This window comes from Podarcis melisellensis (genome assembly GCF_964234715.1).
Source record: "Podarcis melisellensis genome assembly, chromosome: 6".
Classification (NCBI taxonomy): Eukaryota; Metazoa; Chordata; class Lepidosauria; order Squamata; family Lacertidae; genus Podarcis; species Podarcis melisellensis.
The window spans coordinates 35,948,321-35,971,452 of NC_138538.1; positions in this window are offsets into that span (position 1 = coordinate 35,948,321).

Consider the following 23,132-nt stretch of genomic DNA (forward strand, 5'->3'; position numbering starts at 1 on the left):
ACCAGTTGCACCACCCTAAAACCGCCTCTGAGGTATTGCTTGACTCACTGGAACCTGAAATATGGGTTCCTCTAGGACTTGATTTTATATCCCATGAGGTTTAATATCCAGCAGTGGCTAGTAGGGCTAAGCAAGGCAGGCTGCATTACTCTCCTGGCTTCCCAATGCTGTGCATCACTGCCATTTTCTATAAGGTGGGACAAGGCAGCAAAGAGCTCAGTGTTGGGTGTGTTGGGTTGGCTGCACTGATGCATCCACATCTTGTTGAGCTTCTTACTGCCTTGCCTCTCCTCGTCCCAGCAATAGTGACACACAATGCTGGGAAGCTTGGATAACAATACAGTTCCACTGGACATGCCGGTTAATCTCCATATGAAACTTCTGGAGGGGGACACCCAGAGTTTTGTAGTGTATTGCCATCTGTTTGCTGATAACATGCAACTCTATTTCTCCTTTTCATCTTGTGCAGGTGTGGTGGCTGATGTACTGAACTGGTATTTGACTGGGGTAATGGACTGGATTAGGACTATGGAAAGAGGCCCCATGGAGTGTCACTTGCCAAAGCATCCTCCAAAATCTGGAGCCAGTGCTATTCAGAAGGCCTTAGTCTCTTTCTCACACATTCTTCCTGCAGATAAAAGCATTGTGTAAGAACATCTCGGTGTTTGGGGAGTTACAACTAGAAAAAGCCCTTTCCTAAAGCTTGAAAGCAGCCACATGACAAACAGGGGTCACAACATTAGCCACAGGGTTACATTTGTTTATCTCCTTTGGAAGTCAATTTACAACATGAACATGGTGGGTTTTTTATTGGTTTGGGTTTTTTGTGACGCTACCTGACTGAAAGCCCTGTCGGGTCTGTTGGTTTCAGTGTTAGCGTTAATCAATTGATCAATACACTTTTGAAAACACTCTTTGCTGCAGGGCATTGTGTCCATCTGATTTTTAAAACAAGCCTTATTGCCCTTAGCAGCTTTTCCCCCCACTGGGGGGTAAAATCACCTGAAATAGGCCAGAATTAGAAACAGAGGAATCTGCCATGTACTGAGTCAGACCACTGGTCCATCTAGCTCTGCAGAACCAGCCCTAGGATTAGGCATAGTGAAGCAACTGCTTCAGGCAACAAATAATAGGAGTCAGGAGCTTTTTGGAAGGCAAAGCTGGGTGTACCACAAGGCCTGTCCTGTAGCCCTAAATTGGCCTGCTGCCCTCAGGTGCAGGGAAAGATACTTCAGTGTTGAAGTAAGGTTCAGCTGTCAATCCAGTTGGATTTTGTACATAGAATGTAAGTGTGGGTGGTGCCATCTTGTACTTCACCTTAAGCGGCAAAACATATTGGCCTGACCCTGTAGCTCTGTACTGTCAGCTCTCCAGGGTTTCAGATACGAGGCTTCATTAGCCCAACCTGAATATGCTGTGGATTGGACCAGGGACCATCTCTGTACAAATCATCTGCTACTGAGCTATATAACTACCTTGGGAGTAAATTCCACTGAAGTATTTTCTTCTGTGTAGACATGCATAGGCCATGGGAACCACCTATCAGTAGTAGCAGTTGAGGAGGAGCGCCATTGTAGAGTCACTGTTGCTTACTGAGGGGGGAGAGGGAGCAGCAGGTACATTTCCTCCTTGCCCCCCTCCCTCAGTATGAGGCAGCAATTCCACTGCCGGGAGGTCAAGTGTTGTATTTAAAAAATAATAATTGGTGTTTTTCCTTCCTGCTGTTACTTTAAGTAAGAGTGGAAATAGTTAATTAAAGATGACATTTACACTTAGTAATCATCCTTCTCCTCGCTCTGTACAATTTGGGAGTTTCTCTGCGGCAGATAAAAGGATGGCACGGTATTATCTTTGTAAAATAGCTGTGGACTGAATGCTATTCTACTGTGCTGCTCAACAGTTCATTATGACATGAAATAATCATTGCTTTGCCAGCAGCTGTGCCAAGGGATTATCTTTGAAACAAGGCAGTCTAAAACCACCATAATGTTATGAAGTCTTCTTAAAATGGGTAAAATTGACCTCACTGTAAATGGCAGCAAAATATCACAATTCCAGCATAATGAATGCGTAATTAGCTTGCATTTTTGAAAGCAGCACTCAGCAGTCACAAAGTACCTATAACGGTGATGTCATTTTAAAAGTGTTTATTCAACATTCTGTCTACCTATGTACTCTTTATTAGGGATTCTAGCCTCCACCATCCTTAAAGATTGCAGTGGATTGTGTCATGAAAAAAAGACACAAAAGTGTCTAAGTATTTATTTAGCTCAACTAAATAAAGCCTAATTCTGCTGTGCAATAACTGTACAGTCATTGCTGCATTGTGTGACTAACACTATAGAGGACTGTAGCCTTAGTTCACTATTCAAGCCCATGGGTATCAGAAAGCGATTTGCATATGTTTTCCCATCTCTGAGTCCCTCAGAGGATCCCTGCTGGATCAGACCAAATGTCCATTTAGACTAGCATCCTGTTCCCATGGTGGCCAACCAGATGCCTACAGGCATCAAGCAGGACCTGAGGGCAACAGCCCTCCTCACTTTTGTTTCCCAGCAAATGGTTGTGATTCGAGGACCTGATCCCTGCTTGGGGAATAAAGACACGTGGACACGGTATATTAGGTTAATGGGCAATAAAAAGGCCACAACTTTATTGATTACAGCATGTGAGAAGGTATTGGCTTAGGCATTGGACCACAGAAATTAGACTCCACCCACTCGGAGAGGGGTGAGTCTGAAGAGGGGTTAACCACCAGTCGGGGGAGCCTGTTGATGCTAATACAACTATAAGCTCTCCCTTGATGTCACCGAGGGTTGTGCCATGGCCCACCGCCACACAGGCATCAGACAGGATCCACGACCGCCAGATTCCTTTAACGGAATACCCAAAATTGAAGGGGTAGGCGATGGCTACACCTTGCCCTCCTAAATACCATCAACACATTCCAATGCCTAACCGCCAAATACCAGAAAGTTGTGACGGTTGCTACGAGGTAGGCAAAAAAAAGCAAGAGGCGGGCCAATTTGCCAATTGGAAAAAACTCCTACCAGGCCCCCTAGCCAACCAGGGCGACCAACCAGAGGTCCATAGCAAAGTCAAGGGAAAGCTAGACTCTAAAGGGAGTGGTGGGTGAATGACTCCTAGCAAGAACGAGTGTGCAATGGGGAGAATGGCTGGCACAGCCACATTTGAGCAGCTAAACCATGCCCCCCATGCCTCCTGATTGGATGCCCAACAGGGGGTGTGGCGCGCCAGTCATGCAATGGGGCAGGGGGCAGAACATCCCCTGTGTGATGCGGGAATCGCCTCCCGGTCACAACACCCCCTCGGGGAGGAGAGGCCTATTCAGAAGTGTGCTGCTGTTGATAACCTTATCCTCCATGAATATGACTAATTCCCTTTCAAAACCATCCAAGATGATGGGCATCACTGCCTCTTGTGGCAGCAAATTCCACAGCTATGCACTGTGTGAAGAAGTATTTCCTTTTGTCTGTCTCAAATCTTCCAGCATTCAGTCCATTGGATGGCCCTAGGTTCTAGTATAATGAGAGAGGGAGAATCTGTCTCTATTCATGTGTGCCACACCATACATATACACCTCAGTCATGTCCCCTCCCCTATCACTTACTCAGCTTTCCCCTAAATTAAAATGCCACAAATGTAACCTTTCATCATATGGGAGTTGATCAGTATAGCTGCCTTTTTCTGAACCTTTTTAAGCTCCCCTCTTTTTGAGGGGAGGTAACCAGAGCTGTACACAGTATACCAAGTGTGATTGCACCAAAGGAGTGGCAGACCTTGGGGTCTCAAATTTCAGTGCCCCCCTCTGCCTCTTGCACAACACTCTAAATCATATTTGTGGCATCCCCCACAGTGCTTCCAAGGCACTGTGTTCAGTGCGACCAAACCAAACACTCTCCTAAATCCACCTCTGACTATAGAGTTGTATATGTTACCAAAAAGGACCAATGCGGCAGCAAGCAAAAGCTTTAGCAGCTTCGTCAGCTGCAGGTGGCTGGAAAGCCAGACAGGATGTTTGTGACTGTTGCCATGGGAAGAAAGGGGCAGTCCATTCTGTACTGAGCACCGGATGTTAGCTCAGTGTGTGTCATGTGACCCGTACTGGAAGTACATGGGTGGAGTTTATTCTCACTGTTGTTGAGTGCAGACATGTTTCTCTGTACTGCTGTAAGAGACAGAAATAAAAGCATGTAGATACATTTCTGTCTGTTTCTTTCCCCTCCCTGGGGATACCAAAGGGGAGAGAGAAGGAATGGTGTGTTCTTCTCACGTCTGGGAAGGATCGCCGATTACAGACCTCGCCTGTTTTCCTGCCAGGAGTCGCAGCAGGGAGGTCGACAAGGAATTCAGCCGGTGCCTACGGTGTGGCACATTCCTCTGATCGAGGCAGAATTCCAACAATGGTAGCAGAGCTCCTGGTTTTCGTCCCTCCATCGAAGTCTGCAATGAGAGGTTGATCCTCTGCCCTACGGAAGGAAGATAACGTCTGCCTACAGCCAGAAGCTGAACAGACGAAGAGACAGCCAAGCCACGGAGCCCAAGGTATGAGAAATTTCTTAAAAGTGTGAACGCAGTGTGAACGCAGATTGAGTTGTTCTCTGGTTCACGGGAGCAGTGTTTGGGAAAAACAGCTCCGAAAGAGAAGGCTTGCATTCCGGAAATTCTTGTGGTTTCCTGTACAAGAAAGGAATGCACAGTTGCTAAGCAACGCACGTCAGAGTAGTGGAAATCTACCAGAAGTGGGCTGGGCTGTAAGGCTGTGCCTGAAAGAGGCGAAAAACAATGTTTTGTTTTGGCTAGAGTATCTCACGAACTCTTGGAAAGGGACTTTCCAAAGCAGCCAGCGAAAGAGCTGCCAGGTGCCAAGAGCGTAAACAACCAGCTATTGGATTTTAGCATGTTTGAGAGTGAGAGTTAAGGCAAGGACTCATAATGGATGCCAAGAAGGGGGGGGAGCCCTGCCTTGTCCACCCCCCCTAACTAATGACAATTACTCATCTTGGTCTATTAAGATGAAGGCCCTGTTGCAGAATCAGAGATTGTTTGAGAATCCCATCCCTGCAGCACCAACGCGTGCTTGGGAGTCACAGAATGTGAAGGCCAGGACGGCTATAATTCTGAGTGTTTCAGATTCCCAGCTTGTGCATATTCAGGATTTAGAATACGCGCAAGAGGTTTGGGACACATTGCGAAGGACACATCAGAGAGATGCAGGTTCTTCAGCGTTGCTGTATTTTGAGAAGCTGACCAATCTGAGGCTTGCGCCTGATGGAGATGTTCAAGCGCACCTGACGGAAATGAAATATCTGCGGCAACAGATGGTGGAACGCAATTTCCGTCTGCAGGAGGAAGTGTTTTGCTTCATGGTGATAAACAGCCTGAATCGGACTTACACAACGGTTGCCAGTCAGCTTGGGTCCCTACCGGCGGCACAGTTAACCGCGGAGAGGGTGTATGCGGTTGTGCTTAATGAACATGACAGACTTGAAGCACTGGAGGTAAAAGACAGGGGCAGGGAAGAACGGAGTTCTAACGCCTCCACTGCTGTAGCTACTGGCGAAAATGCTGTAGCTTTGGACGTTGTCCGATGTTACAATTGTGGACAAACTGGGCATCTTCAGCGGAGCTGTAAGAAGCTGCGTCAGCACAAAAGAGCCAAGGGGAGCTCTACGAAGTCTGAGGCGTCAGGCAAAAGTCATACCACGTCACAGGCGAAGCCTGCAAAGGCTTTGATGTCGCTAAAAGCCACACCAGAGGTGGGGAACTTCTTTGTCCTGGACACGGGTTGCACCGTTCATATGTGTCCACACAGAAATCTGTTTTCGACGTTTAAGAAGCAAAGCTTCGCTGTGCAACAAGCCAACGGTCAGGAGCTGGAAGCGACCGGGATTGGAACTGTGTATCTTGAGAGTCTGAACTTGACTATCAACAATGTTTACTTGGTTCCAGAGTTGAAGTTCAATCTGCTGAGCGTTTCGCAGATTGCTAAGAAGGGACTAAAACTGTCCTACAATGCTGAGAGCTGCAAGATCTACAAAGATGGAGGGTTGTATCTTTCTGCCAAAGAGAAAGATGGACTGTATTTGTTGACTTTTGATCAAAGTGATTACATGAAATGTAATTCTTGTGATTCTAACGTGATCTCTTTTGCAGGTGTAACCAAGAAGAACGCCAAGCAGGTGACCTCAAGGGTCGATAAGGCATTTCAGTGGGTGTATGCTGATGTGATTGGTCATCTAGCACCTTCTAGAGGCAATGCAAAATATTACCTTGTGTGTGTGGATTCTTTCACAAATTTTGTCTGGATTTATGTTTTGGAGAAACCAAAAGAAGCCTTAGAAAGGTTTAGAGAGTTTTGTGACAAGGTTAAAAATATGCATGATGCTAACATTGCTTGTCTTTTCACAGATGAGAAGCCAATATTTCTTTTACAGGATTTCCAGAGGTTCCTGCAGAAGAAAGGGATAAGACACAAGATTGCTGCTTCCGCAGAAGCGTGGAACAGGGGTGTCTGTGTTAGGGTGAACAAAGAATTGCAAAAGGGGATGCATGCGCAATTGCTTAGTTCACATCTGCCACATGAGTACTGGGCGGAGTCGCTATTGTCGTATTCTTATACGTGGTTGAGAAAGTTTTCAAAAGAGTTGGGAAGTTCTCCTTTTGAGAAACTGTTCCAGAGAAAGCCTTCAGTTGCCCATTTCAAGGTTTTTGGGTCTCATGTGAGGACAGATGCTCCAGGTGGAGTAAAGAATGCCAGAGGCATTTTTGTGGGATATGAAAAGGGTCTCTACAGAGTAATTTTGTCTGAATCTGGTCAGGTGATTCTCACAAAATTTCTAGAGAGTGCTCCTGAACAGGAGAGAGTGATTGTTCACACATTTTCCACAGGAGATGATGATTCAGATGATGATGATGATTTTATTGATTACAGTGGTACTGATGATTACAGTGGTACTGATGATGACAGTAGTAGCTCAAAGAGCTCAGTTGAAACAGTCATTGAGAGGAAATCTCACGTAATGGCTAGACCCTCAGAGGAGGAGGACGAACCACTGATTGCCCTTAGTACTGGTTCTCCAGAGAGTTCAGAGGCTGAACCAGAAAGCAGAGAAGATCAGCACCTCATACGTAGGTCTGAGAGAGCAACAAAGGGTGTACCACCAAAGAGGTATTCAGAAGAGTTTGCCAACTTAGCTATTGCATGTGTTGCTGTTGTAAACAACCGAGGAGAGGTTGAAGCTGTGTCTAAGTCAGAGACAAAGGCACAACAGAGAGTTGCTAACCAAGGTAATGCAGAAGCACTCATTCCTTGGAAGTCACACAACCAGAGAGGTACATTGGTGAAACCAGTGGCGAGTAGTTCCAAGGGTGGAACTGAAACAACAGGGGAGTGTTATATGTATAACAACTGTTTGTTTTCTTCTCTGGATGACGCTTTGCTCGCAGCACACATTGATTCTTTTGGGGGAGTATGTTACCAAAAAGGACCAATGCGGCAGCAAGCAAAAGCTTTAGCAGCTTCATCAGCTGCAGGTGGCTGGAAAGCCAGACAGGATGTTTGTGACTGTTGCCATGGGAAGAAAGGGGCAGTCCATTCTGTACTGAGCACCGGATGTTAGCTCAGTGTGTGTCATGTGACCCGTACTGGAAGTACATGGGTGGAGTTTATTCTCACTGTTGTTGAGTGCAGACATGTTTCTCTGTACTGCTGTAAGAGACAGAAATAAAAGCATGTAGATACATTTCTGTCTGTTTCTTTCCCCTCCCTGGGGATACCAAAGGGGAGAGAGAAGGAATGGTGTGTTCTTCTCACGTCTGGGAAGGATCGCCGATTACAGACCTCGCCTGTTTTCCTGCCGGGAGTCACAGCAGGGAGGTCGACAAGGAATTCATCCGGTGCCTACGGCGTGGCACATTCCTCTGATCGAGGCAGAATTCCAACAGTATAAAGGCATTATATTGACAGTATCATTGTCAGTCCTAATGAATATTATTTGTGGACACTGGAGATATTTATCAGAGGGAAGGTCTCCCTTACTTGACCATTTCACAATGAATTTAAGGCATGCAGGGTAGAGAATGGTTTCTACACTTTAATTCTATGCTGTCATTCAACCAATAAAGAGTAATGATGCATAGCTTCAAAAAAAAAAAAAAAAAGGACCCCTGCTGGAAAACTACCAGAGAGAAATTGAAATACACATAACAAGTGACTTTCTCACCCTACATATGTGAAGGAGGACCTGCCACCTGTTCCTGTGCTGGGTTCAGCTGCAGCAAAAGGCAGCTAGTAAGTAGGCAGTTTCTTCAGGCTTTATGGAAAGTTCCACAACTTTTTTTCCATGCAAAATTTCACAGTGTTCCCCCATGAAGCTAAGGAAGTTTAAAGAACGGAATGAGAAACTCAAACTCTACAGGATTTCTAGTTAATCAATAGGACTTAGTCAATACTTTCTTGGATGTCATCCCATTTTTAAAATATATAATTTATTTATTTTCTGCTTTGGAAACCCTCACATTCTTTCCAAGTCTCGAAGCAAGCAGTGTGTTGGGTCCTTCATTCCAGGAGCATCCAGTGCAATAGGCTACTGTGGCTACTCAGCTGTCCTTCCAGCACCAGTCCCTCTGCAGCTTACCTGGATGGTGCTGGGATGGGGGTAGGGAGCCAGTGAGGTTGGGGTTCTGTGGATGCAGTGGCAGAGCTAATCCAGCACTCCTGTCAGTGCATCTGCACAACACCAATCTCCTTGCACCACTACATTGCTATCTATGTACGCTATAGCAATACTGGTGTCAGGAGAGTGGTTCCATAGCTCTGCCACACTGCACCAGTCTCCACTGCTTCCTAACATTTCACAACAATGTTATGAGAGAAAAGCACCACCATCCCGATGCCTAATGCAATATGCCCTTTAGGTTTGTGGGATCAGGTGCTATTGGCCACATTAGGGAACAAAGACCATAAAAGGTGTACAGAAGATTTATTGGGCAAACAAAATGTTCATTTTGAAACCACAATGAACAAGTTCAAAGTAATGTTAGATACATCCAGCTGAACGTTTTCACATGCTAGTTACATTTGCTATATAAGATTTTACCACCAAGGAGGGCTGTGTACCATGATCACAAATATTTAGTTGGGCCAATAAATATTCCGTGCCTCTGTTATAATCTTCCTTGCATCAGTGTTTTGTTCAATCACCCACTTTTGCTGCTTTACAGATCATAACTTTCATCTGCAATGTTATTTCTGTCTTTTGCATTAGTTTCGGTAGTGATACGGGACGCGATGTGGATACTAAATATTCATGAGAGGGAGATGGAACTAGGTGAAACCCTTGAGCTGGTTCTATTGAACCTGCCTGTCTCTCTCTTCATCCCATTCCATGCTACTTGAGGGATACATTGGTTCAGTGTGGGACTTACAATGAGGTGATCTGGGGTGATTCAGAGGTCTTTCTCCCCTCCCAGGTAAAAACAAAATGTCAGTACTCCCACTCCACAAGTTGGATCAGAGTCACTGCAAAGCTTTTTGTCAGTCTGTTGTTTCTGTTCCTATTTCCTGGGATGCTCTGTTGCTGGAAGGTTGTTCATAATGACAAGCTGAGGGCAGTATATCTGGGTATGCCAGAAAATTCCATTGGAAATGGAAATGGGGGTGAAAATTGCCATAATTCACATGTCCTCCCAAAGTCTGGGATAGAAATCACATAAGTAAATATGAGCAATGTTTGCAATCATTGGCTTTTCTGTCTTTTTTACTCTACAAGTGTTATGTAAATAAACATCTTACTTTCTGCATTGTTTTTGACATTTCCTTTCCATCAAATTTTGCCATCACAGGAAAGTGAGATGAATAATGTGACCCTTAGCAGAAATTGAATTGCAGAGGAAGAGAAATAGTGCTGATTGCAATGGATGTAGGGAAGGGCGGAAATTGCTGCCTCAGACATCCCAGTGTGTATCATAGCATCCCAAAAGCCCTTATGTGTAGCCAGAAAGGAACCCAAAACTCTTACTCATATCATTTGCTACTGGTATCAGTCAGAAGCACCACTCTGGACTAGTATTATGATCATACTTACACACACACACACACACACACACGTACATACACATTCCTGCAGATGACACCATGCATAAATGAAAACTCCTGTTTTTTTGATAGCATGCTTTTGAAGTCAAGCTTGCTAAAGAGAAGCACATTTTAGATAGAGATAAGCAAGTCTGCTGCAGTAACAACAACAAAAATACAAAACAGGTCAGCCGCAACAACAAAAAAGACAAAATAGTTTCATGGCCTCTTAAACACTATACACATCATGTGACATGAGCTTTCACAGATAAGACCGCTCACCTTCCATTGCAGCCAAGCATCTGGGCTCATGTAATAACCTGGCTAAGGGGTGGGAGGCCCTGGCTGCATCACCCCCATCTGGTCAATTCATGCTGGTGGGGGGAGTGGCCATGGATAATATAAACTGTGGTGCTGCCTCTTGAACACATCATGTGACATGAGCTTTCACAGATAAGGACCTACTTCATCAAATGCAGAAAGTGAACTATAGACCACTCCATGTTTCTGATGAAGTGCGCTCTTGTCACAATAAGGACACGCATTTCTGAGGGATTTCATCCTGAGGAAGAAAAATGAATGGTTAACCTTATTCAGAGCAAAATAGTTAGTTATAGGAATCTGACATCTGAAATGGCCTTGTGCATTGAGTTGGCCTTATGAGATCTCTCCACCCCACTCCCTTACAGGCACCAAAGACTTTTGAAATTGTTTCATGGAGTAAATTATTCAGTTTTATTAAGCACATAAAGATCTACAGCCACAGCCTTCTATTGCAGTTTTGTAGCTATAAACTTATATAGTTCAAATAATTGCATTTTAATGATTTTTTTTTTATCTTTGTATAATTGGTATATTTAATAATAGCACCAGTGGAAGAAATGGGTGAAATTCACTGTGGCTGCTTCTGCTGAGAGATGGGGACCCTATTCATTCATCTGCTGATGAAAGCCTCTTAATTCTCTATTATGAGTCTCTTAATTCTCTGTTATGAGCCGTTAATGGCTTGCATGAGGATAACCTACATATTGTAAAGTTCTGGTTATTTTTCTATTTAAATTCTAATCTAATCCATCTAGTGATAGCTTGATGCCGTGCTACAAAGGCCAGATTCAGGGCACTTCTAGATGAACAGAGGAGAGACACTTATCCAGAACTCCATTTCTAGAATGGCATTATCCAACTGAAAGCTATAAGCTCAAAAACTCAGAGGCGGTATCTAACAAAGCAGCTTCATTAGCACAAAAATGAATGTTTGAACAACAGCTCCTCTCCTCTCTCTCCTGTGTGTCTTCCATACTCTCCCCAAATCTACTCTGGGGGATTGGAGAACACCCAGATCAGATTTAGGGAGCACAGGGGGACACAGATAGAAGAGATGGAGGGGGAAATTCAGCTGTGCAGCTACAAGTCATTGCACTAATGGAACTACTTCACTGGATACCACCCCAAATTAAGATGAATACCCAATTTATTTACCCAGACGTCTGTCGTGTTACAGACGCTTCAGGTTACAGACGCTTCAGGTTACAGGCTCCACTAACCCAGAAATAGTACCTCGGGTTAAGAACTTTGCTTCAGGATGAGAACAGAAATCGTGCAATAGCGGTGCAGTGGCAGCAGGAGGCCCCATTAGCTAAAGTGGTGCTTCAGGTTAAGAACAGTTTCAGGTTAAGAACAGACCTCCAGAACGAATTAAGTTCTTAACACTGTACATCCCATAAACACTATAAGAGTTGCAACAAACCAATTTATGTGCACTATCAAAATCAACTAGCAATTGAGATCAAATGGCACTATCAGTGCACACACCAGCTGGACACATTATGACTAAAGATGGGGAAATCCCTCTTACCCCAGTTCAATTCAGAATTAGGCTTGGGAACCAGATTTTTGGACACAATTCTTCTCCCTAATGCTACATACAATATGTTTGTATTCACATCTGTCTCTTTTTGAAGGAACAGGAAATGGGAGTCATAGGAACAAGCAAGAATGGGTGGTAAAGGAGCAAGATTATGGGGAACACCTGATTAGCAATTCAGAGAGAAAGATAGCTGCAATAGAAAAATAGAAAATGGGGGTTCCATTCTAATGTCTGAGTGATACTGAGATGACCCAAGTGAAGATAGCATCTAGACCAGGAATAGGGAACCTGACCCTCCAGATGTTGTTGGACACCAGCTCCCATCAGTCTGAGCCAGCAGGGCCAACAGTCAGTGATAATTGGAGTTGTAGCCCAGCAACATCTGGTGCATCAGAGGTTCCCCACTCCTAATCTAGACTAAGGGTGCCTTCAGGCTGTCAGTATTTTGTGGGGGGGGGGGGGTTCAGCCAGCGTGGTGTGAGAGCCAGCATGGTGTAGTGGTTAAGAGCGGTAATCTGGTGAACGGGGATCGCTTCCCTGCTCCTCCACATGCAGTTGCTGTGTGACCTTGGGCTAGTCACACTTTTCTGAAGTTTCTCAGCCTCACTCCCCTCACAGAGTGTTTGATGTGGGGGAGGAAGGGAAAGGACAATGTTAGCCGCTTTGAGACTTCTTAAGGGGAGTGAAAGGCGGGATATCAAGTCCAAACTCTTAAAGTGGATTAAAGCACTCTGTTACTAGTGGATAACAAAACCACATTTTAAAAAGAGGGCTTGTTGTGGTTTGGAAGGCAACAGGGAAATTGAAAGTGTGGGGTGAATGAATGATTAAAAGGAAAACCTATGAAACACCCCACAAGCAAATCAGAACAAATGCTCGATAAATAACAGGTAGTCAAACCACGGTGTGAGCTTTGTGGAAGCAAATCAGGATGAATGTTCCATGAACAGGTCATCTGAAGGAACCGCCTGCTGGCGAATCCTCCTCTATCACTGTGACAACTTATCCCATTTCTAGTATGCTACACTAGTTAATTATGAAAATGGCATCAGGGCAGATTTTTGCCTGGGAAAACCTGGGCATATTGCAAGTAGGGCAATATTTCTTAAAAGCCTAAAAACTTATTTTTTTAGTGGGGGGGGGATGTTTTCCAAAAAAGCTCAACAATTTTGTCCAGATTTTCACTTTTGGGAATATCGCAACCCTAGCTCATCCAGACTTACTTTTGTGCCGCCTTTCTAGGTATAGATCAGTGCTTTGCATGCCAAGGACTCAGTTGCTCCCTATGTAATGAAATAAACAGACAAGACAGAAGGATATAGGTTTTTGGGTTCAAATAGGCCACAACTTTATTGGATACAGATGAAAAAGGTTTGACATAGTCATTGGGTGAAGCGGTTTCATCAACTCCAGCCGGTCTACTGGGAGTGTATCTAAGGGTAAACCACAATATGGGGGTCTATGACCTCGACCAAACAGGGGTACTCCCCGAGGGGTCCCCACTGGAGGAGTTCTATGGCCCTAGTCCCAGTCTGGGTATCAGACAGAAGCAACTGCTCACTGATCCCTTTAATGGGATACCCTTAACCAAGGAGGGGAAGGCAGAGGCCACAACCTCCTCTCCAGCCAAGCCTAAGGCTTACTCAATGCCTAATCTTCCTCCATCACTGCAGCATCTTATCCCATTCCCAGCCTGCTACACTAGTTAATTATGACAATGCAAACTTAGGGCTCATCCAGGTTTCCTGTAGTGCCACATTTCTAGACACGGGTCAGTGCTTTAAAGCTCTGTGTCTGAGGTCCCAGCACTCTTCCTGGGAAAGAAAAAAACCCCATTCTTTAACACTGAATTGTGGAAAACCAAAATTGTAATTTGTTCCAATTCAGCATTAAAAAGAATGTTCAAAAAGCACTTGGAACACTGTGCCTAGAAAGCATGGGTAGATGAGCCCTTAGATTTACCTTGCTGAAGCATCATCAATATGAAAGAATAATAACTTGGATATACGCTTGTGGAAGACATTTAATAGCATAGCAATATGATTTTGCTCCTTGTTAAAAGAATTTGTACATGTTTTGGTCCCAGAATTGAAGACCCAGCCTCATGACTGCAGGGAAATATTTCTCTGCACAATGTGGCTATCCGTTCACACATGTCACTTGAATGAGGAGAAAAATTATGGGTTGTGCCCCGGTGTTGCTTCTCTACGGTGCATGTTCATGGACAGAACAGCTTTGGTTTAGAAACATTTTATTCTGTGCCGGTAAAAGTAAGTACAACACATCCTGTTTTTGCTGGAGGGTGCCTGGAATGATTCAGAGATTGGACTGGAGAGTTTTTCTCAGTATATTATCATATATATTAAAAGAGAAGCTGTGTTGGAAATGTTCAGAATGGTTAGAAATGCTATAATGCAGTTTCCCAGAGGGTCTGATGCAACTTCTTCACTTCATGTTTACAGAGAGTTTATAGCCAGGTCCAAATGCAAACACTGAAGGTTTTAAAGGTCTTTTGTGCGCTTAAAGCTCAAGCAGAGGAAGCTTTTGGTCCCCACATGCTGGCATATGCTGAAGATTCAGTTGCCATTGTGTCAACCAAACTGGTAGCCTATATGGAAGGAGAAATTGTCCATCAGGCCTACTGAAGACGAGTGGAAGATGAAGGTGTTGTAAATGAAAAGCTGCTAACAAAAAGGGGGCCAGGTCTTAAGAAGGGTGGCCTTGTAGATATAAAAAATATAAAGCAAGTTTACATTTATAAAACACAAGTGACCTATAACATCAGTTGCATTTCATCTACTTTAAAAGATGCATACACATTCAAACTGGTTCTTTGGAATCTCCTAACAAATACAAGTCAAAATTCCTAAAGAGACATTCCTATGCTTTGAGACACAAGCTCAAAGCTTCCAACATATATAAAAGCACAGTAAAATGTCAAACATTAAAAAGCTTCCTGTCATGGAACTGCCATCGGAGCCAGAGGCGGAGGCAAGGCTCCAGAGAGATGCTGGAGAGGGGCCCAGCAGGGAGAGAGGCAGCCCATCTGCTGGGGAAGGAAATCAGCGTAACACCAGGGCTGAAGAGGGGCAGATGGGGGAATTGGAGAGAAGGCTCCAGGACTCTTCCCTGGAGACCAGTGGGGAGAGCACGGGTACTCCACTCCCCACACCCTCCCTGCGCAGAAGACTTCCGCGCAGGGAGAGTAGGAGGAGACTTGGTGTCAAAGAACTTCTTTGCTGGAAGAGGTTCAAGAAACGCCCACTGACGGATTCTGCCAGCGACTGAAACAGCCATGAAGTGAAGGGCTGTCCAGACAGAAAGGGTTCAACCAGGTAACCTAGCCAGGAGTGGTGGCAACTTACGCACGAGCAACCCCTATAACCATTATACTTCCCTATGCAGGGCTGCCTTCAGATGTCTTCTAAAGGTTATATAATTGCTCATCTCCTTGACATCTGATGGGAGGGTGTTCTTCAGGGTGGGTGCCACTACTGAGAAGGCCCTCTGCCTGGAATCTATATACTCAAACCCTAGACTTTATTTAGCAGTGCAGAAAATGCATTCAGACCATGCTCTGAAACCTTGTTCTACCACATACTTCAGGACTGGGCTCTTTTTTGTTTTTTACTTAATATTTTATTGATTTGTCATAGAGATAGCTTCAAACTAACACAGAGCTGAGCTCTTGATGTGAAAAAAATGCTTTATAGGGTTGAGGTGCCACCCTCTCCCCTTGAAAATTCAGCAACACAGTGATCAGGAGAGATACAGTAAGTTTCCTAGCATGGAGATGCACTCACCATGTTTACCTCTTCACACCTACAACTAAGCATTTTGCAGCGGAAGCATTGACTAAGCTATGCCTAGTGAATTTTCGCCTGGTAATCCTCTGCCAAGAGGGTAGTCAATCTGTGATGGTTACTACTCATCATCTGAAAACAAAAATGTTAATTATTTGCTTCACAAAGTTGTTCTGACAATGGAGGAAAGAGGCATAACCAATAATTTCAGAGGAACATGTTGCATGAAGGTACATGAAATGAAGCAGAAACTTCATGAAGCAGTCCACCTTTTTATTTGCAGCTGAACTGTCTCATTTCCACTGGGGGCAATCTTATCCCTAAGGAACAGGAATTGTTTGTTTCTGCTGACATTAGTGAAGCTTGACTGCACTAAAAGGGAAAATTATTCCTTCCCTATTCAAAGCAACCACCAGATCCCTTCTGGGTTAGTTTGTGGCGTTTACAGCTTTGGGCAGCTATGCTATACAATTTTGCTTTCTCCTGTGCCTTTGTGAATGATTTTGACTTTCTGATCTAGATTAGCTGTGCAATATCCCTGCAAGCAATGGAAATGTATAAGTTTGCTAGGATTCTCACGCCACCACCCACCACAATCAACTTGGCATTGTCTGGAATGTGGCAGTTAGTATCCCATTGCACAAGCTCATTCTAAAGGAAGGAAGGAATCAAAAGGCATTTACTTGATTTGTCTTTCCAGTTCTTACCCCATTCTAAAAATAGGCATCCAGTCTTAGTGATTCTCTCATTTTGATGCAACTATATGCAGCAAGACAAGGGTTAAGTAGGTCAGTTACAGATATCAAAAGATAGATTGCTGAATGGATAGGAACTCTCACTTTCTCACTTGTTTGTCTTGAATCCATTTATTGATCTGGAAGGGAAAAAAATCCCCTGTCCTTCAGTATTACTACTTCCAATGTGGGTAACAAATAATCTAAAATTATTTTTAAAATAAGATGACATATTAAACAATTAGAGCTGTTAAAAGAAAAAAAAACACAGCAGCAGACTAAAAACCATTTTCAGCTGGATTTTCTTAAAGAGCTGGGGAAATGGAATAATGCCCACTTACTGCTGAAAAACCATGAGTTTAGATACCAGGAGACTGCTTCAAAGGCAAGGTGCCACATCTCTAAAGGTCCTCTTGCATCAGAGGATAGTGGCACCTAAAGAAGGACCTCTAAAGACATCATAGTGTACTACGAGAGTCACCTAGGAATATGCGAGACTTCAGATAACTGGGGTCACATCCAGTTGTGTCTGCCCACTAATGAAATGGACTTCTCCTTCCTCTCATGTCCACGGTGTGTGCCTCAAACCTGGGGGACCCTCTTAAACAAATATGGGGAGGTGGGGGGCTGCACAATGGAGGAGAGAAATACACTTTTAACGTAACACAAACACAAATTCTAGTCATGAAACAGTTAATTAGGCTCAGAATGGAACATTTACGGTACCGATATATGTTTTTTTGGGAAGACTGCAACTGCTAGTTATTAAACTATGTTAACAATTAGTTTAAGTGGACATTAATCTGGGTTCAATTATAATGGGATTCCTTTTATTGCCCCCATTTTCTTCTCCAGAGACCTCCTCATGTTTAATGACACTGAAATAAAGGCAGATTAATTAGTAATATTTGCAATTTATTTAAAAATTGCCTGAGTTGGAAGGAATTAACTAGCAATTGCGGAAAAGACTAAGGTATAATTAGCCTGCCATAGAGTATCTCACTACACATAAGCCTTTAGCTCCTGCTGATATGAGGAGCTATGAGGATTCATCTGTCTTTCTAATTCTTTGTAAAGATCTCTGCTGCAGTACAGTGGTTACTAATATATAATCTAAACCCATTTGCCTGTAGTTTAAAGAATCTGAGTCTTGTCACCAGCTTTTCTTCTTCTTTTGACAGCCTTTTAAATATTTGATTTATATTTTGTCAGGGGCCCTTCAGTTGGGGCAATAACCAGTGATTATGAGACCTGTAGTCCAAAAAAGAAAAAAGGCATAGGTAAGAATGTCCTATAGGGAACCTGTGGCTCTCCAGATGTTGCTGAACTGCAATTCCCATTATCCCCAGCAAGCATGGCCAGTGGTTTTGGGAGACTTCAACATCCATGCCAAGGCAACTGGCTTTGGGGTGGCTCAGAACATAATGGCTGCCATGACAACCATGGGGTTGTCCCAACATTTCTTATGCCCAACACATGTGGCAGGCCACACTCTAGACCTTGTTTTCTCAACTGGGCAGGAAGAGGGTGATATTGACATCAGTCCCTTGTCATGGTCAAGTCACTTCCTGTTTAGATTTAAGCTTTCACCACCTTTTCCCCTCTGCAGAGGTGGGGGACCTATTAGGATAGTCCACCCTTGGAGGCTGATGGATCCAGTGGGCTTCTGGGGATTTTCCAACTGATATGACTGACACTTCTGTCAAAGCTCTGGCTGGCCTCTGGAACATCCAAATGACTTGGACTGTTGACACCATCACCTGTGAGACCCTTTCCCACATTGTAGAGCCTGCTTGCCTCCCTGGTATACCATACCCCTCAACTTTTTGAGCAGGACATCCCGGAATTACAGAAGCCTTCCTGGCTTCTGATTGGATCCCAGAATACCACATTTTTTTGGTCTGGTGCTCTGGCATGAGTCAAGTGTGAACCAGCTGGCTCAGGCCAGAGCGCTGGACCAAAACACATTCAGTTTTTTGGTCTTTCGCTCTCATGCATGTCATCTCACTCGCACAAGAGAGCTGGACCAAGACACTCATTTTTTGGTCTAGCGTGAGTCAGCTAGCTTCTGCAAGACCCCAGGACCTCAGCTGTCACCTGTGGCTCCTAGAAGCTGTCAGCATGCAACAGTGGCCACACCCCAGGAATGCCTGGCTGGCTAAACCAAGTGGCCAATGGGTCTCAACTTTCAGTGAGTTAGGCTCTGACAGATTCAGCAGATGAGATCAATAGTGGGTCCAATGGTCAAGTGTTCTGGTGGAACACTCTGTCACAAGAGACTAGGGCCCTGCGGGACTTAACATCTTTCTGCAGGGCCTGCAAGACAGAGCTGTTCCACCAGGCCTTTGGCCAGGGCACAGCCTGACTCCCTCCTTCGGCAATCTTCGCGGAGCTCTGGCCCAATGGTTGCCATTGGTTTGATTTGAATTAATTTTATAATGAATGGTTTTAGAGTGTTGTGTTGTGTTGTACTATTGTACTGTTTTATTGTTGTTAGCTGCCCTGAGCCTGGCTTCGGCCTGGAAGGGCGGGATATAAATAAAATTTTTTATTATTATTATTATTATTATTATTATTATTATTATTATTATTATTATTTAAGGAGGTGGCTCCTGCATGTGCTGTAAAGGGAAGTGAGGAGCAGGTTGGCCTCATCAACCTGGGAAGGTTACCTATCTAGGAGAGGAAAAAACTCTGATCCTAAACCTCCACTGCCCTGCAGGAGATCTTCAAAAGAAGAAAAGGCTATGGAGTAAACCCTACACAAATATCTAATATGGTTGGATAGTGCTTGTACACCTCCTTCTGGAAATTCATGCAGCCAAGCTAGTGCCAAATCTATCACTCTGATATCCTTTGGACCACATCAGTGAGGCTGAGAGGGGAATCTTGTAATCTGAGCAGCCCAGGACCTTCATCTACACTGCCCAGGCTTGTGCCCCAAAGAGGACACTATGCAAATTGACTTCATCCCTGGAGGCACACTCCATTGTTGCCCAAGATGCCAACAACAACAGGCTAATAATAATAATAATAATAATAATAATAATAATAATAATAATATGTATGCAAGTTTCCTCCAAACCTTTGCTGTCAGGTTGTAGTTTGGTCAGGTACTTCACCTGCCTTGCAGTTTTGAATCTTAAAATCTCTTCAGTTAAGGCTGCTGCACCCAATTCTCCAATGATACACTTATCAGCCATTTGGGTAACCTTGAGAAATATACTTCCTTCTCAACTAGGTTCTTATCTGACATAAGGCTCTGACTCTCTGAGTATAAAGTGTGTGTGTCATGAGGCTAAGCTAACGAGGGCAAAGTGTTCTAAGAATGTGAGATGAAAGACTCTTTAGAAGTTCAAAGCATTGCCATTGCTACCCTCAATGATACAAATACTAATAATCCAACTGCACTTTTCTTACCCCCACCTGTACCATCCCAAGTCATAACATGAAGCTGCTAAACAATATAGCATGTTAAGTGGCTCATTAGCTGGCTAAGAAAAGATTCTCCTATGTTTGTCTTTTTGTTGTGTGTGACTGCATTTGAGAGAAGAAAAGATTGTGAAACTGGAGGTGGCGAGAAAGAAAAAGAGAGAGACTTTAGATTCAAAATTTCCCCTCCTGCCTAAAAATGATGAAACTTTGATAACTTCCAAGTCAGTGAAGTTGGGAAATGGATGTATAAAACATCAAAAGATACAGAGAAACAGGCCATGTCTGAGAATTCCAGATTTAGCTTGCTGCAATATAATACATTCCTAACATGGGGAAAAAACAACCAATACAATTTGAATGGCCTACTGTACTACATACAGTACATGCACACACATGGTGGAACTAACAAATAGTGCATAGCAATTTAAATGTGAGTCAGCAATATAATTTCCTGGGGTAAAGTCCAAAGGTAGGGACGCGAGTGGCGCTGTGGGTAAAACCTCAGTGCCTAGGACTTGCCGATCGTATGGTCAGTGGTTCGAATCCCTGCGGCGGGGTGAGCTCCCGTCTTTCGGTCCCAGCTCCTGCCCACCTAGCAGTTCGAAAGCACCCTTAAGTGCAAGTAGATAAATAGGTACCGCTTTATAGCGGGAAGGTAAACGGCTTTCCGTGTGCTGCGCTGGTGCAGGCTCGCCAGAGCAGCTATGTCACACTGGCCACATGACCCGGAAGTGTCTGCGGACAGCGCTGGCTCCCGGCCTCTAGAGTGAGATGAGCGTACAACCCTAGAGTCTGTCAAGACTGGCCCATACGGACAGGGGTACCTTTACCTTTACCTTTTTTTTTAAGTCCAAAGGTATTTTACTTTATTTCTAAGACTCAGAAATCAATCATCTACTGAACCCTGCTAACCATGTTTGTTTCAGCAAAAACAAATGCAGAGAGAAAGAGAGAATTATGGCATGTTAAAGACAAGTGCATTATTTATTATTGCACAATTTTTCATGGACCGTAGTCTACTTCAACAGATGTCTGAAGTGTAATTCTCTTTTTTAAAAAATAATTTTTTATTATTTTCCAACACAAAAATACAATTATGCCAAATTTTCACAAATTTTCACAAATTTGATTCTTTTAGACTTCCTTCGGCTTCTCTGACAATCATCCATAATTACTTCTCAATTTACGCATTTCTCTGTTTATATTGCCATTAAACTTCCCTGCCACTTCTACTTGTTTTTTTAACAATATATCTCTGTTTTCACAGTGCTTCTTGAAATCCCACCAGTGTTGTTTGCACATCACATGTTCTTTTCAGATCTTCAACAAATTTCCCCCAGTCCTCGATGAACTTTTGGTCTTGAAGATATCTAATTTTTCCGGTTAGTCTGTCCAATTCTGCATAGTCAGTCAGCTTCAGTCTCCAATCTTCTATTGTCAGTATCTCCTCTTGTTTCCATTTCTGGGCCAGTAGAATTCTTGCTGCTGTGGCTGCATATTGGAAAAGTTTACAGTCTTTTCTTCTAATTTCATTCCCTGTAATTCCTAAAAGAAAGGTCTCTGGTTTCTTTACAAATGTATATTTTAACATCTTTTTCATTTCGTTATAGATCATCTCCCAGAAACCCTTCATTTTCTTACATTCCCACCAGTCTGAAGTGTAATTCTCAGTTGCCTCCTCTCCCTGCCTCCTTGCCTCTTAGTCATGTCTGTCATGTCATTTTCTTTAGGGTTTTAGTCAGGACCACTCAGAAAGCAGTATCTGGTGTTATCCCCCTCTGTTGTTGTTGTTGTTGTTGTTGTTGAACTTTACAACAAGGGGTCTAGTGAACTAAGGCTGAGAGGCAAATTTCTTTTGAGCTACCCTCTTCTCACTTGAGCTCACAGGGTCACTGACACTTAAAGAGGAGAGGAGAAGCATTGTGTGGTGCATTGCAGCAGGAGTGTCAGATTGACTCATCCCTCCCAGTAAGCTCCAGTGACCTGCTGTTTTGGGGAAACAGGAGATTAACAATGCCCCACATGAGCTACCTCACCATCCACTACCGGCTGTCAGAAACCCCAAACTCAGCCACCCTATGACTCTTTTCTGAATCCCACTCTTAACATGTGATCACAGGGAGACCTTCTTCAGAATTCTTCATTTTACCAGCAAACCTTCTTGGGATGGCCTTTTAAACCTGAGAAGCTTTCCACATTCTGGTCCAAATATGGGTCCTAAATCCTAAGTCAATCAGTTTCCCAGCATGCAGTTAGTCAAAAATCAGGCCACCAGAAATAAGATAAATTTGATAGTTTACTGATAATTTAAAGCATACAGTACTATTCACAAATATCACAATAATGATGAGTTACTTCTTCCAGTAAAAGATAATAAATGGATAAGCGTCAAAATCCTACTGATTTAAGCCAAACGTTCCTGTTACAGTAATGTAAGCAAATCTTCTTAAATGTGACCTACAAGCCAAAGCTTGAAGACTTGGAAAGTCCATTGTCTTTGCCAGTTGTTGCAGAAAATAAAGCCGCTTTGCCTTGTATTTCTCAATGTAACTATAAAGTCTCCTGTTAAAAACAGTTCTATTCTGCAAACTTGTTCTTGTGTTTTCATCTTCTTTAATATTATGCCTCTCACGTTCATTTTTTCACCCTCTCCATTCTCCCTCCCAATTGAGCTCCTTGAGTTCTCCATTCCTTGGAGAGAAGGACCCAAGCTGTGGATTTGTGATGTCTGGAAGCGTGGAGTTTCGAAGCTGCACAAGCAAATACTGACTAGGGCTGGTTTCTCATTATTGCTTAATGAAGATTAGTGGTTTGATATAGCTGATCAGAAGTATTTCCAGAACATTTGATTAATGAGTCTTTTCTCTAAGAAGAAATAATATGCCCGTAGCTGAAATATGACACAGAGAGTGAATACAGTGGCTGCATTATTCTTGCTTTGTACCCAAGTTTTCACAATGCAAATAAGAACCCTGAAGGATATTAAATTATTGTTTCTCCTGAAAACTGTGTCCTGACTAGGAAATCACTGAATATCCATGAACTGGATGGGGGACGATGATAACCATTTTCCCCTTTGTTTTCCCTCCCCTGCTGCCATCTGAATTTTAAAACATAGGCTTTTCCCCTCTCACTTGCAGTGGAAGCAGCAGCAGCAGATGTTGGACCAAGGGTGAAAGACTTTCTCCTCTTCA